General features: G+C 41.2%; 1 protein-coding gene across 1 annotated transcript in view; it reads left to right on the top strand.

Moving 5' to 3' along the window:
• The first annotated feature begins 605 nt into the window (after positions 1-605).
• MCHR2 (melanin concentrating hormone receptor 2) overlaps positions 606-14,655 on the top strand; it is a 61,557-nt gene continuing 47,507 nt past the window's right edge. The window contains exon 1 of the mRNA XM_090031412.1: positions 606-1,008. The gene's annotated coding sequence lies outside the window, so the exon portion shown is untranslated. The remainder of the gene's footprint in view (positions 1,009-14,655) is intronic.

Raw genomic sequence — 14,655 nt, 5'->3', positions numbered from 1 at the left:
AGGCTAGGGAGGGGAAGATGTTCTCTGTCTAATTATCTATGTGCTTAATCCCCCAGTGGATAAGTGCCAAATAAAAATGTACCAGCTTTTCCAAGCATGTATGCAAGTCACTTTAGTCAGGCCAGTAGTCACACGTGTCATTAGGACAACTTATAGTTGTGTTAGCAGGTCCTTTTGCTTTTACTAGGAATATTCTACAATGTCTCCTATAATATGCAGTCATACTAGTAACCCACTGTGACCTACAGAAAGTCTCCTTTGCCTTCACCAGGCAACAATGTTCATAGATACTGGCTTCCAGCTCCCTTAGAGGAGCATGTGCATTGGTGGACTAGTACTGGGGTAAGCCATTTTGCCCTTAACTTTACCGAAGTGATACAGCTACACAAAAGGACTTGCACAGCACAGTTGCAGAAGGGAGGAGTTCAACCCACATGTTTTGGAGCCAATGAAAAGAAGGGCAGCAAGAGGGAGGGAGGGGGAAGGAAGGGGGATCATCACCAGCCTGAAACAGGCAGAAGAATGGGGAGGAGTCAGTAAACAGGAATGAATGATCAGATACTGCTTCTGCAGCAGCATCAGCAACTGTGAGCTTCACTCCTGACTGAGGCAGCACTGTAGATGTGGAGCCTTAGCTTTGCCCTACTTCAGTATGTGATGGCACTAGGCACCTGGCTCTAGACTGTCAAAAAGCATAAAGGAGCCTCAAGGAGAGAAACACGAGTTTCATCTGCTGGAAAATGAATGGTCTATAGGATCTTTTTCTTATTTATGTTGTGGGGGGTAATGGCAGGCAATGAAAACAAAAACAACCAGTTGGGATAGCAGCATAACATAGAAATGGGGAAGTTTGACTTTCTGGAAACCCCACCTGGCAACACTGATGCCTATGTCATCTGAATCTACAGGATGTTGCTCTTTTTCCTCTGATTCAAGTGCAGTGATTTGTGCCTTCCTGGATCATGGCAGCTCTCAACACAGTATCCTGGACCAATTTGTTTGAATAAGGTAAGTGTTACAGTGTAGGTATTTTCCATGTGTTCTTTCTGAGTGAGGGAATGGATGAATGATTAACTTTGATCCTTTTCTTCTTTCAAGTTTTTGACACTTAGAAAGGTGCAAAGCTTCCCTAAAGCTTATAGTAGTTTTCTAAACTTTTATCTCAGTGTGGTGCATTTAAGAATCCAGACTGGAGTGATATTATGGAATTCCTTCTTCACTTTCTTGATTAACAGCTACTACTGAAGGAAAGTTACATAAACCATCTTAAACTGGAGGTTCGTTTGCAATCGGCATGCCAAGAGATAACAGCTCTTAGAATGTAAGGATGTCTGAGGAAAGGATGATGTTCAATGAATTAAGAAAGGGAAGACTTTGTGGGAGATCAGAGCTCAATCTGGAGCTCTGGAGAACTCATTTTTTCAAAAGCAAGACAAATAATTTTCTATTAATTTTCTGGAATGGGTTGGAATGTCCTTTTCTATATAAATCACTTATAGTAAAAATGTTTCATGTCTTTTAAAAAATAGAAATAAGTGCCTTTGAGAAACAAAAATGGTATAAATTAGTGCAACCAGTATAGTGAAAAAATTAAATATTTTTTTAAAATGCCCTTATATTCTACAGCCTTTAATATCATGTTGAACAGTGTAAGAAGTAATCATCTACTGTCTGGTTTATATTTTGTTCACTTATTACACTGCATTTCAGTACAAAAATAAACCAGGAAAAATACTTACCAAATAGTCTGTTTCAGTGTACTTTTGCCACCATTATTTATGAAAACATGTATCTGTGTTGTATTGTTAACAAACCTGTCAGCTATTACTAGGACCTTCTACATTTAAATATATATATCTGTGATACATCCAATGTAAAGGTACTACCTAACATAAAAGATAAATGTATTATAAAATTGATCTGTTCAAAAAGAAAGTTATATGCAACATATTGTCTTGTTTGCCCACAGTTCATATTTTACAAACCTTAATATTCATATTTCATAATTCTTATGAATGGCATGAAAGAAGTAATAATGGCTTTCAGTTCCTAAAGCTTTGGTAATTATTTTTGTATCTAGATGCATACTTGTGAATTACTTATATGCAAAAAAAGGTTGTTAATTACTCTAGAGTATCATATTAACGTGAGAATTAAGCTGTTCGAGCAAGGACAGCTGAAAACCTCCCATGGCCCTGGACTGATTTGTAGTGCAGCACACAGATGCAATGTGTATGGTTACACCTGATCCTGAGAAGCCAAAATACCTAGTTATGATACATTTTGGAGGGCTGGCAGGATTCTTTTTAAATGTGCAAAATTGAATAATGTGAACCCATTACCTGATACTGAATCTAGGTCCTTCAGACACAGAATGTATTTTTACTGTCTGGGCAAAATACAGGGGAGATGGGAGATACGTAGTGGGTGAAACAAGCAGGGCCTGAAAATCAGTGCTACAGAGAATCTCCTGCCTCTATTAGGTTAAGTAAGTTGTAGAGAATAGATTTTATACATATTTAAAAGTGACTGCTTCCTCCTACACACTTTACCAAGTGTCCAGCCCCTTTTTCTCCTTCTGACTGTTCAGTGTATGAGCAGCAAAAGATATCTGATTGTCAGTACCCATTATTATTATTATCATTGCTTCTATTTATAATAACATTATATATATATGTTCACCAGGGCACCCAAGGGGAAAACCAAGAGTAATGGCTACAAACTCCTGGAAGACCAATTCCAGGTCAACATTAGGAAAAATTTCTTCACAGTCAAGGGTGTCCAGACTATAGAATAAGCTCCCTCCAGAGGTGGTGCAATCACCTACCCTGGAAATCTTCAAAAGGATCCCTTCTGGGGTCACCAGACCCCCAATTATTTTTCCTGCTTGGTGCAGGGGGCTGGACCTGATGGTCTTCTGAGGTCCCTTCCAGCCTTACAATCTATGAATCTATACACTTTTATAACAGTGTATAACTTATGATTAATTAATTTTGATTTTAATAGTAATTAATAATAAGGATAATGGTGATGATATTGTGGTGATTTCATAAATGTACACAAAATTTCAGCCATAATTTTCCCATTGTAATGATTGGCGATGTATATTTCTAAACAGCGATACCTGTCTTTCAGTGCCATCATTCATCTTCTTGCTGCAGCGCAAGTGTTCATATAGGATGGAAGAGAAATAATCTGTGTTAATTATAGATCCAGAATGAGTTAATACACTTTGAGGTAGCTGTTCTAGGACCTTTCTTTTTTTCTCTACCGTTTTGGTTTTGGGTTTTGTTATAAAACACACATGTGTGAGCACAACAGTGCCCCAGAGTAGAAGTCATTTCTGCATATGAATATTACTATTTTATTCTACAGAAGAACAAAAAAACTGTAAGTGTGAAATACATGCACATCTTTTACATATAGAGGATGGTACACAGGGAAAACATCACTGCTATGCCATTTTCATATTTAGCTTAGCTTGTTTCCTCATTTTCATTATTACTTGGAGGGGGGAAGCGGGGGAGGAGAAGAAGGAGAAGGTTGGCCACTTAATGAATAAATTCCTGCCATGTAATGCTGATCATCTCAAAAAAACTGAAAGATCTCAGGAGACAGGTTACTGCCCAAAGCTTGTAACTCTTCCCTATCATTAGCAATATGTTGTTATTCTTTGTTATTTTTATTGTGGTATTGCCTAGAAGGTCCAACCACAGACCAAAACCCCATTATGCTAGGTGTTCTACAAACATAATGTAGAATGACAGCCTGTATTGCAAAGACCTCATCAGTCTAACCTTAAGACAAGAGGTAACAGGTTATTACAGAAAGACAGACACAATGAAACAGTGGGACATATTGACACTGGCTGCAACACACCAGCTGCCTCTCTGGTGTAAGCTTTTTGTAGGTAAAGGACTGTTTTAGGAGGATTTGATAATGAGCTCATCTTAAGCATGAGGGGACAGCATGGGGGAAAGCAATAAAGGTGTTTGTGTGAAAACCCAAGGGGGAGTAAAAGCAGCATCATTTGCAGACTGGAGGTGAGATAGTACATTTAAAAGAAAATGGCAGGGGACAGAAAGCCAGCTGATGGGTTTTTCCTCTGGTTCACCTCTGATTTCCTTTGTGACAATGAGTATGCTACTGCTTAATTTTTCCCTAACTTATGTGCCTCACCTTTGTAAAAGTCTAGTAAATTGAAATCTACTGCAGTAAAGTGCTATCCAGACTGTAGTACTCATTGTTTCCGCTTAATCCTTACACATAGTCTTTATTTCAGTAGATTCCTGAATTTCTCACTTTTTACTGGAATCTCTATAGGCAAGCTACCATGAAATTTATATTCAGGACATCTGTGCTATATGGACTGAAGTTAACCTGCATTCTTTTTGTTTTGTTCTTTATTGTAAAAGTGCTGAAAACCTTTGTCAAGGGTAAGAATTTTTCTAAGGAAGATAGAACATTTTAAAATTTGATTATTTTCCATGACATTTAAAATAGATAATAATGTAATAGTTGCTTGAAGAATGTATTACTTTATTGATTGGGGAATGCAGGACACTTCAACATCTGAAGTAGCAATTTTTAGAAAATAAATAATTTCACATATGAATACCCTAAAGCTTTTATGATGCCCTTCAAAAATAAAATTAATTTATTCCAATATGTTTACTAAAATGTAATGAATATGACTTGCTATCCCGTTACATGAAGCATCCAACACATGTTGGCAAAATCACTGGAACATGGGAACTTTATCTTTCCAGGATATTTAAATAACTGACAGGAGTGAACTACTAAGCAATGGTAATTTTAAAATATTAAACATGGCTTTTTCTCAGCCCTGAAAATATTAGCCTTTAAAATCCATACATTGCAATTCAGAATAAGACCCTAGCCATATAAGCCCATACATACCATATTTACTAGAATCCAAGATGACTCTGAATTTAAGACTACCCCCCACCCAATAATTAGATTCTATATATGGATTTAATATATATAATTTTCCAGGTACAGAATCTAATTATTGGAGGGTTGTCTTGAATTCATCTCTCCCCAAAACTGGTACAGCAGGGAAAGCAGTGGCTGGGGGTCAGGTAGCTAAAGGAGTCAGGTGGCTCCCTTGCCCTCTGTCCCCCGTTTCTACTCCCTGCAGCCTTCCTGTCCCCACCACCTGCCACCTACAACCCCAATCCCACAATCTCTGCTCCCTTCCCTTCATACCTGCCTCAGGTGCCAGCTATGAGGGGACATCAAAATCCATTCTTCCCAAAGAATCTTTGCCACAGCAGGCACAGCCATGTGCCTAATGATTTATTGGAAACCTGTGTCATGGGGCTGCTGCTTCCACAGCCGATGCTACTAAAACAGCAGCAGTACCAACAGTAACAGCTGCCTTTAGTGTGCAGAGAGCCCAGGTAGATAAGATTTCCCATTCCCTCAACCCCTACAGAGGTCATCATACCCACCCCCTCTATCCCTGGTGCTGAATGAGCTTGCTACACCCCTGCTTCAATTTCTACATTGGCTCAGTTTTGCTAACCAGCTTCTCCCCCCACACCATTTTACAAGAATTTTGTTAGTGTCCACAGAGGTGAATCATCCCATTCCTTGATTGTTATACAAGGGACCCTTATGACATTTCCCCCACTCCTTTTGCAGTTGCTTAGGATACAGTTACAACCTTACCTTTACTTGGAGACATGGCACAAATGTAACGTGTAGTAAGATGAATTGCAGAGAAAGTTTTTTGAAGAATAAATTGGGGTCCATATGCATTTAGTTTGGCTCAGTATTTACATACTGTAAAAAAAAAATAAAGCTTTTGCAAAACGAGCAGTAATTCCCTTGCAGTATCTGAAATCCAGACACTGTATCACTACAAATCTAAAGCTAGCTATATTGATTTTTGACTCACTCAGCAGACTAAAATGTATACTGTATAAATGTGTGCCCCATGGGGCAAGTGTGTACCACATGCCTCATGAGCTGCACCAGACAAAGCTGGCTGCATGCCATGGGGATGGCCCCCTGCTGCACCATACCCCCATGCAGACATCCCTCTCCATTGCTGCCCACCCCCCACCCCACCCACTCCCACATGGAGAACGTATGATCCCATCCTCCTCCCTCTGCTGCATATGACCTGGGACTCACCCTCTACCTGCCTGTGGTATGTACCATACTGCTGCACTCCCTGGGGTGGAAGCAGGAAATGTCAGCTGGAGGAGAGAGGGGGAACCCAGAGACTCCAGCTGTTGTTCCAGGCAGAGATCTGAGGAGGGGAGGAGGTGCAGGGGCCAGGTGGGAGCCAGGAGACTGCAAGGAATATAAGTCAAAATAAAAATATGAATTTTTGGCATAACCATTGCAACCATTATTCGCATAGTTACCAATCTTATGTGAATTAACTAATCCAGCAGGATACTAATGAGCTCCAGCCCCTGGCTCACCACAGGAGCCTTGATCTGCCCCTCCATGCCCCTTGCCTCCCCCACCTTCCTGTCTACCACAACAGACTTACCAGCTGCATGCAGCTGTATCAGAAATTGGGTTGGTATTGACCAATATGCCTCCTTAAAAATCAGCTATCTGTATTGACCCCCAAAATCTCTACCGGTGCACCCCTACTTCTTAGTAAGATGTAGTTTGGCAAAGGTGTCTGGGTGCTAACAAACAATATTTTTCTTTGTAGATCCAAGATCATTTTACTAAGATATGGAAATTTGAGGGTTAACAAACATCATAAGAAAGCCAGCCAAGGTCAGGTAGTGAGTCAGTGGCAGAAGCAAGAACAGAATTCATATCTTCTGACTCCTGGACCTGTCATTTCATTATGTAAAGCAGAGACTACATGAATAATTAAAAAATGATCCCAGAAAAAAAATTCCTGTGCTTAGCATGGCAATTTTTTTATTTCACAACATTCCAAAAGATTGAACAAATCACTGAGCTACCAAACCATGAAAACCAAGATGTGAGCTTGTCTTTCAAACAAGAATTTGATAATGGCAAAGGAAGCAAAAAAATCAAGAGTTATAAAATGATGTCAGATTTGGATCAAAGCAAATGTCACCTCTGGCTCCTTCATTATGGAATCAGGCCATACCCAGGAGTTTAATAAGCAAATTATTTTTATTTCATTAACTTTCAAAAAATTTCTCATTTAGTTTGTATAAATTACAGAATAAAGAAGCTAATCTCTCTGATTCCTCTTTCTATTTGTAAAAATGTGGTGTGCCATGGAAAGCAAATCAGAATTAAGCTAAGGTCTCTCCTGTAATAATAATTTAGAGCTATGAGTACTCACTTGCCAGGACAAGCAGATTTTTAAACTACATATTAATGTGCTCTTGCTCCTGGACCTATGTGCTAATTAAAAACTGGTATTGAAAGCCAATGGGATAACAGTTCACTTGGGGGGCTATTTATTAGCAAGAAATTAGACACAGCATTAGAAGTCAAAATAAACGTTTCACTGTAGTGTAGATTGTTTAATAGTTTTTTTAACGTGTCTCTGTCCAGATTTAAAGACGTCCTTTAAGGGGCTCAACAGAGAATCTAAGCAAACCATTTACTGTTTTGATTTGTGAGTTGGCCCTAAAGTCTAAAAGAAGTTCCCCCTTGTGCCCATCTACATGAGACATTTACAGCACAGTTGACTAATTAATGTCTTGGGCTAGGGACAGAAGTCACTAGTTAGGGACATAAACCAGTTTAAGTGATCAGAAGCTGGTTTAAACCTATAACACAGCATAAGTTCAGTGCATATAAACCAGTTTCAAAATGGCCAAAATGGTTTAAGATAAACCTGGTTAAATATCAGACTTAACTGATTTGGGTCAAACCAGTTTATAGAACTTGTGTCCCAGACCCCTTCCCAGTTTAAGTTGAACTGCAGTCCCCCAGCATGCTTTGCAGCCCTGGGCTGGGCTATGCTCTCTGCTCCAGAAAGCAGGGCTGGCTCCACCTCTCTGCTTTCTAGCTGAAGCAGGGGCAGGGGCAGGACCAGAGTGGGATGCGGAGTGGGATGCAGAGGAGCCACTGGAAGCAAGAGGAAGCTATGCCCTAGCTAGAGCTGGCGGGACTGTTCTGCTTCCCTCACCTCCAGCTGCTCCTGCTCATCGCGGTGCCAGGCACTTGGGGAGGATTGACACAGGCAACAGACCACCGCAGTGTGGTGCAGCCTGGCCCTGTGGCCCAGGGGCATGGGTAGAGATTGGTCTGTGGCAGTCCATCTCGAGTGTCTGGCACTGCCACAAGTGGGGGTGGGGGGCAGGTACCTCACCGCCACCTGCCATGATGGTTTGCTCCATCACCAGAAGGGAGGGTAGCAGGGAGTCATGCTCCAGCTGCAATCCACCTGCAAACTGTGGCCCCTGCACAAGGCTGGAGGCAGGAGGCAGCGGGCACTGACCCCCACCTCCTAGGGCTGCTCCAGTCTGGGCTGCATTGCCACAGCAGGAGACAGCAGTGAGTTGCGCTCCATGATTAACCCCAGCTCGCACCTACCCCACTTCTGCACCTGCAGCAAGGTCACATTCCCCCTCCCCTGGGCCAAGCCCCCATCCCCCCGCAGCTCAGTTTCCTTTCAGCCAAAAGCTAGCTCTAGCACCCCCCAGCTTCTGGCCTAAGCCACTTCAGCCATGTGCCTGCATTTCCAGAATCAAAAGTGAACGTCTTTTTACTTGCAAACAGGTTCAGTCTATGAAGGTTAGACTAACCTGCAAAGATTGAATCAATTCAGGCCTGGGCTTTTTGAATGTCTGCACCCAGCCTTGGGTGTCTACACATGCACCCCTATTAGGGCACATGAAACTAATAAACTCCACAGCAGGGTAGTGCTTATAAAAGACAAGTACTGCCCTGCTGCTGAGTTTTTTCATGTGCAGCAGTGCATGTGTAGATGCTGCCCTGGCTGGCTGGGGCACAGGGTGCTTCAGTGTGGGGCTAGCCAGCAAGCAGCCTCAGTGCCGAAGCACCCTTGTGCTTCAACCAGCTCCTCCACAGAATAGGGAGCCTAGTCCAATCAGTCCTGGGTTAGCAGGCTGACCCCCTAGTCCCCTGCTAGCCTGGATTACTCTGACCAGGCTCCATGTGCATGAATATACTCCGGAGCAAAATGCTCCGGAGTATATTCATGCATTTAATCAGACATGTAGATGAGCTCCCTGTGATGTTATGAAGGATTTAATCAATCAGTGACACCAGCTTCCTTCAAAGCCTAAGACTCACCCCTTTTAATCCTTTCTGTGCTGAATTCACATATACAGACCGTGAAGTCTGTAGCCCCAGTTGACCTTATCTAATATTTGTCAATATGCTAAAAAATGGAATGTTATTTCTAGTTTCCTAGGCAATTCTATTCTCTTCTCCTCACCCCACCACCTCTGCTTTACAATCCAGTTCTATTTAATCACATATATCTTAAGCATTTTAAATTAGGTCCAGCAAACTACTTGTAGTCTCTATTAAAAGGCTTCTTAGTCATCAAGATCACATTCATGAAAAAATGATAATTTGATTACAAGTTATGTATGTGAGTACTTAAGAAATATAATGTATACTAGGAAATGGGATGAAAAATGTCAGAAATCTAGGAAATACAAACAATTTGGAGAGAAAAGAAGAAAGAACATTTTAAGAATAACTAAAATGTGAGTAGAATTCCTTTAAAATAATACATTAAATAACAGTAGAGATGAAATGTCGGCTTTCAAAGAAATGTTAGCTCTATTGCAATTTTGTTCTGCTAAATAAGTCAGGGAAAGAAGAAATTACAGAAAACAAGTTTACTGCTTTAGTTTTTTTCAATAAAGCAATGTGTACTAAAGGAATGCGCAACAAATAAAAAAAGGGTACAGAAATGAGACAGACACCATCTTTCTAGAAAATAGCTTCTTCAATTCTGTATTACTCATGCTTAGAATAAAGTAAGAACTTTCTGAAAAAGAATGAGTTGGATAAAGTTGCGTTTCTTAAGGAGGTTATGACAGAACCAAAAATACCGTATACACCAATTGGATTAAGGATCACACAAAAGTCTCCTCTAATGCTAAACAAGGAACCTTATTATTTATAACAAGCTAGCATTCCCTAAGATATTCTGTTTCCACCAGTTCACTACAAAGCTTCTACTTAGTTTTCCCGAACATTTTTTGTCACATCTCTCTATTCCACACAAACTTTATTTTGGTGCAAAAAGTCTTTTAAAATAGTATTTAATGAGCTATAAAATAGATTCTGTGAATTTCTTGTTCCTTCATATAGTCACCAAAAATTCTCTCTCTGCTAGAGCACGCTTTACCTTGACATTTGCAAGCCATCTGAAACAGTATGCTTCAAGCTTTCAGTCATCTTCAAGTAACAGATGGCTAAGCACAGAGCTTCTAAAAGCTGCAGCTGCAGTTCTAGCCTGGGAAAAGTAATATAACATCAACAGTAGGGATGTTTCATATGGCAGTCTTCTTCAAACCTCGTTTCAGGCAGTAAGATCCAAGCTTTACATTTCTATTGGGAAAATTACTGTTCTGGTAAAAATGAGAAGTATACACTGCCTCTTCCAAGAGAAGTTCTTCCATCTCAACCTGGAAGATCTCCCTTGTCAGAGAGTTTCTTTTGCAAGTGTGAACCCCTGTACACTCCTCTACAAGTCTGGCTCTGCTGCTCCCTGCCTCTTCCCCAAAGAGGCAATCCCTGGTTTAGGGAAGGGGCTGAGGGTTTTGCTATCTCCTACTGGCTTCCTATTGACTCCACTGACTCTTTTATTGCGTCTTCCTCTTTCATATTGTTTTCCTCTTTCATATAGTTGAAGACTGTTATCATATATCCCCTCCATCAACTCTTTATACTGAACAAATCCCAGACTTTCAGTCTTTCCTCATAGGTCATGCATTCTAGACTTCTAATAATTTTTGCTGGCCTCCTCTTGATTCCCTGCAAGTAGTCCACATTTTTGTTGAGCGGTAGTGTCCAAAATTGAATGCACTAGTTCAGACGTAGAAATGCTGAGAAGGATGGAAAGATTATTTCATATACTTTTTATATGATACTCTTGCTCACCTATCTCAGTTGAGATAGTCCCTATGTCTGGACTAGTGCATTCAATTTTGGACACTACCGCTCAACAAAAATGTGGACTACTTGCAGTTGTAAAGTAAGCTAAGATAAAATGCTGACTTAGGTTTATTTTCTGATCCTATTCTGCAGAGCTGTTGCCTAGCCGGTCATTCCTCATTTGGTGTTAGTACTTAGTACTTAGTATTGTCTACTTGTCCATACAGAATTTCAATCTATTTTTTTCCAGTTTGTCAAGATAATTTTGAATTCCAAATCTGTCCTGTGCTTGCAAACCCTCCCATCCATGTGGTACCATCTGCACACATAATAATTGTTTTCTCAATTCCATTGTCCATTCTATTACTGAAAATATTATTTAATACTGACCCAAGACAGACCCCTGTAGAAGCCCACTTAAGAGTTTTGAGATTTCAATGTAGAGCTGGTGAAAGAACAGCTAGAGAGGCTGGATATTAGCTGAAGACATGACAGGACCGCTGGCAAACCTCTCTGAGAATTTGTGGTGCTCAAGAGAGACTGAAGACTGAAAGAGGACCAGTGTTGTGCCCATCTTCAAGAAGGGGAGGAGAGAGAACCCAGGCAACTACAGGCTGATCAGCCTGACCCCAATCCCAGGAAAAAACCTCAAAAAAATTCTCAAGGACTCCGTATGCAATAAGTTAGTAGAAGGCAAAATTCTGAATGACAGCCAGCATAGTTTTGTCATGGGTAGGACATGTCTGACTAACCTCATCTCCTTCTACAACCAGGTTACTCACCACCTGGATAAGGGAGATGAGGTTGATGTCATTTACTTGGACTTTAGGAAGGCCTTTGACTTGGTGTCCCACAAGGCTTTCAAGGTAAAACTAGGGGACTGTGGGCTAAACAATTCAATGGTCAGATGGGTGGGAAACTTGGCTGCGGGGTTGGACCCAGAGAGTACTAACAGATGGATCTGTGTTTACCTGGCAGAAAGTAGGCAGTGGGTTTGAACAGGTGCTTTTCAACATCTACATCAATGATTTGGACATGTGGGTGAAAAGCACACTGCCAAAGTTTGCCGATGACACTAAGCTTTGGGAAACTGTGGCACACCTCAGGATAGGCTGACAATCCAGGCAGACCTAGACAGATTAGTTAAATGGGAGGACCAGAACCAGATGCTATTCAAAACTGAGAAGTGTAAAGTGCTCCATCCAGGGAGGAAAAATCCACAACAAACTCACAGATTTGGTGGTGGTATGCTAGCTAGCACCATGTCCAAAAGGGACCTGGGGGTCATAATTGACAATAAAAAGGGTATGAGCCACCACTGTGATGCTACAGTTAGCAAAGCAAACAATACGCTGGCATGCATCAACTGATGCATCTCTAGCAAAACTAAGGAAGTTATTCTCCTGCTCTACTTGGTATTGGTGAGGCTGCAGCTGGAATACTGCATCCAGTTCTCAGCTCTGCACTTCAAGAAGGATGTGGAGAAGCTTAAGAGAGTCCAAAGAAGAGCCACTCATATGATTAAAGGCCTGAGGAGCAAGCCATACAAAGGACAGGCTGACAGATATGGGACTGTTCAGCCTAGAAAAGAGAAGACTTTGGTGGGATTTGGTGGCAGCTTACAGATAGATCAGGAGAGAGCATCAGGGTCTAGGCAAACAGCTATTCACCAAAGCAACCCAGGGGAAAACCTGGAACAGTAGCCATAAACTCCTAGAAGGAGGTTTCAGACTGGATATAAGGAAAAACTTCTTAATGGTTTGTGTAACCAGACTCTGGAATAGACCCCCAGAGGGGATGGTGCAGGCACCTACCCTGGAGTTCTTCAAAAGGAGACTGGATGCACGCCTTACTGGGGTTATTTGACCCCAGCATTCTTTCCTGCATAGAGCAGGGGGCTGGACCTGATGATCTCATGAGATCCCTTCCAACCCTAAACTTCTGTGAATCTGTGTTTAGTCATTTATAGCTATGCTATGAGTAATTAGTTTGATTTTGACGGAATCACCTTGTTTTATAAAGGAAAAATCTAATTTCTAAAGCAACACCTTTTAATCAGTATGTCCCAAATTTTGAAAAAAGATCCTTACTGAAAATATTTGTTTTTTACATGCTTCTGTTGATACTTATAAAGGTTTTAATGCTATCGAAGATGCAAACAATTTTTCTACCACCTCCTATAAGAGCTTATAATCATCAGTGTTAAGTGTAATTGTAGTACATCCAAGCTATTTCCAAACAAACAGAAGTATAATTTCCCTCTTGTTATATCACTCACCAATCTGATTTGGCTAGGGGACCCTGCAGAGCCAAGCGGGAAGAGAAACACTGAGGCAGAGGACCCCGGAGCAGTGCATGGAGAGGAGAGCCTTGCAAAGCCATTCACTCCACCAGGCAGGCAGGGCATGTAGTGGGACTGGAGGGATTATGGCAGAAATTCCTCGCCACCAGAGAGCTGATTAAGACAGCCGATGCATGCCCCCATCCATTCAGTAACTGATGGTGAGAATGCTGTGCAAGCCAAAATTGACTAAAGCAGCCGGGAGACTCACTGGCTTAGGTGTTAATTAGAATGACCACATTGGTCCCTCTGCTAATGAGGCAATTAGCAGGGAGGCAACAATGTAACACTGATACCAATAAAGTTAGCACTGGGAAGTTATCCAGCTGGGTGGTCTGCAGTGTGTTCTCACCCTTAGGGATAAACACTGAACATCTTTTTCTTTCAATCAAAGTTGTGGCAGGCAGGCTCTGAGGGGAACTGGAAAGGATACAGCCACCCTCCTACATACTTTTTCCTGAATATCATATAAACTGTAACTTCACTAACATTGGCAGCAGTCATGCTTCTAATATATTTTATAAACATTTTAGTAATGTACCTTTTGTTAGAGTAAATTCTTATGAGTGGAAGACTCACTGGATTATATTGACAATAGTATCAATGACTTGATTTGTAATCTTGGACAAATTATGAAGGCCAAGACATAATTTGAGATGGAGCTGGCAACAGACATGAAAGGCAATGAAAAGGGTTTCTACAAGTATGCCAGGAGGAAGAGGAAGACCAAAGGAACTGTATAGAATCTAGTTATGGATGATGCAGAGAAGGATGAAGTATTTAATGCCTTTTTTATTTCAGTTTTCCAAATAGGGTCAACTGATAGATGATGACCTCAGTTAGAAGCAAGGATAGTGAAGGAGTCAAACACCCTAAATAAATGGTGCAACAGGTTAGGGAATACTTAGAGAATTCTAGATGCTTTAGTCAACAAGGCTGGATGGGTTGCACCCCAGCACACTGAAGGAACTAGATGAGGTAATTTCTGAGCCATTAGCCATCCTTTTGAGAACTTCTGGAGGTAGGAATGAGGTCCTGGATAACTGGAAAAAGGCAAAAATAGTGTCCATCTTGATGAAAGGGAAGAAGGAAGACCAGGGGATTTACAAACCAATCAGCCTGACCTCTGGATACCTGAAAATGTCACGGTGCAGGAATCTATTATGAAGAGAGGAGAACAAGGTGATTGGAACGTTACTCTAGCCCCAGCGTAGATTCACCAAGAGGAAGTCATGCCTGACCAATCCGATTTC

Source organism: Crocodylus siamensis, chromosome 1 (assembly GCF_052110815.1).
Source record: "Crocodylus siamensis isolate JL-2025a chromosome 1, ASM5211081v1, whole genome shotgun sequence".
Lineage (NCBI taxonomy): Eukaryota > Metazoa > Chordata > Crocodylia > Crocodylidae > Crocodylus > Crocodylus siamensis.
Note: the sequence above shows the minus strand (reverse complement) of the source record. Positions and strands in the feature narration are given on the sequence as shown.